At 47.7% G+C, this 1,855-nt stretch overlaps 1 long non-coding RNA gene across 1 annotated transcript; it reads left to right on the top strand.

Moving 5' to 3' along the window:
* The first annotated feature begins 369 nt into the window (after positions 1-369).
* On the top strand, positions 370-1,074 carry LOC120736644. The gene is made up of 2 exons (XR_005696563.1): positions 370-656; positions 777-1,074. It is a non-coding gene; the product is annotated as an uncharacterized LOC120736644 (long non-coding RNA).
* Positions 1,075-1,855: the final 781 nt, after the last annotated feature.

Here is a 1,855-nt window from a genome sequence, read left to right as displayed (position 1 = left end):
AGAAAAATCTACGTTTTCAAAAATACCCATACATGTGGACATAGCCTAGTCAATTGATGCAATCATGTGATAAATTGTGACAGCCCCGTTAAAGATTAATATCAGTTTGTACATGCTCCAGATAGCTTTTCTTCAAATTCTTTAATTCTCAATCGCTTTTGCAACTTTGTACTTTTGTATTACTTGCAGCAACAACTCCACCTCATTGTTAGTCCATTTAAAAAAACTCGTCGCTTTTCCTCGACATTTTGCCGCGATGTTTCAAAGAGCCGGAAAGTAAATAAACGACAGACAGAAATGAGGCAGGTCGAGTCACCTTGCGTTTCACGCATGCGCAGTGCTGGAACGTAAGCGTTTTCGGCAGTTTCAATGTGGACGCACAACTCTGTGAAAACGGTAGTCTGGACACGGAGCGTTTTCAGACAAAAACGCCTTTTTCAAATTTATCCGGGCTAGTGTGACGTAAGAACACAGGCCGTTCCAATGACGTCACATATCACCACACTTCAAAGCACAAAGCCTGCGTTGTCACAGTAACGCATTCTGCGATAGGAGGTCATATATAGGAGTGAACTTGACTCTCACACAGCCTGAACTGTCTGCCTGTCCTCATGTCTGCAGTGCTGCTGTCTCCTGTCACCCTGCATGTTTCTAAGGTTAGTTTTCTCCATATTTATGTTCTTGTAGTTTTTGTCCTCTGGTTTTTGTCCTTCAGGTTTGAAAATATATATGTGTGTGTGTGTATATATATGTATGTATATGTTTTTTGTCCTCAGATGAGGTTTGAAGTGTCTGTGTGGTGCAGCTGGTCTGGTCTGTCTCCGCACAGTCGAGGCTGCACCCACCTATAAAAGGTGGAGGCTCACCAGGACATGCACACCTCACAAGTTCCCGGCTCTCTCGACTCGGTTGAAGACGGGTTTCTTGGAGAAGGGGAGGGCAGTGAGGCACAGTCCCCCGTCCCTCGACGCCCTTCGCGATGCCCCTCTTTCTTCGGCTAACCCTCTGCATAGGAGCCGTGAGAGCCAGGAACTTGTGAGTTTTGTATGTCCACTCAGGCATCCTTCATACCTGGTCTGTAGGAAGTTCCTGTCAGAAGGAGGGGGCACCGCGAGGGCGTCGAGGGGCGGAAGGCGGTGCCTTAGTGCCTTCCTCCTTCTGACATTGTAAAGGAACCCTAACTTTGTTATTTTTTTAATAGTAAGATGTATATATATATATGTGTGTATGTATGTATGTATATGTTTTTTTGTCCTCAGATGAGGTTTGAAGTGTCTGTGTGGTGCAGCTGGTCTGGTCTGTCTCTGTACAGTCGAGGCTGCACCCACCTATAAAAGGTGGAGGCTCACCAGGACATGCACACCTCACAAGTTCCCGGCTCTCTCGACTCGGCTGAAGACGGGTTTCTTGGAGAAGGGGAGGGCAGTGAGGCACAGTCCCCCGTCCCTCGACGCCCCTCGCGATGCCCCTCCTTCTTCGGCTAACCCTCTGCATAGGAGCCGTGAGAGCCAGGAACTTGTGAGTTTTGTATGTCCACTCAGGCATCCTTCATACCTGGTCTGTAGGAAGTTCCTGTCAGAAGGAGGGGGCACCGCGAGGGCGTCGAGGGGCGGAAGGCGGTGCCTTAGTGCCTTCCTCCTTCTGACATTGTAAAGGAACCCTAACTTTATTATTTTTTTAATAGTAAGATATATATATATGTGTATGTATGTATGTATATGTTTTTTGTCCTCAGATGAGGTTTGAAGTGTCTGTGTGGTGCAGCTGGTCTGGTCTGTCTCTGTACAGTCGAGGCTGCACCCACCTGTAAAAGGTGGAGGCTCACCAGGACATGCACACCTCACAAGTTCCCGGC

Source organism: Simochromis diagramma, unplaced genomic scaffold (genome assembly GCF_900408965.1).
Source record: "Simochromis diagramma unplaced genomic scaffold, fSimDia1.1 OVJJ01000371.1, whole genome shotgun sequence".
NCBI lineage: Eukaryota > Metazoa > Chordata > Actinopteri > Cichliformes > Cichlidae > Simochromis > Simochromis diagramma.
The sequence above is the reverse complement of the archived record's forward strand: the minus strand, read 5'-3'. Positions and strand labels throughout refer to the sequence as shown.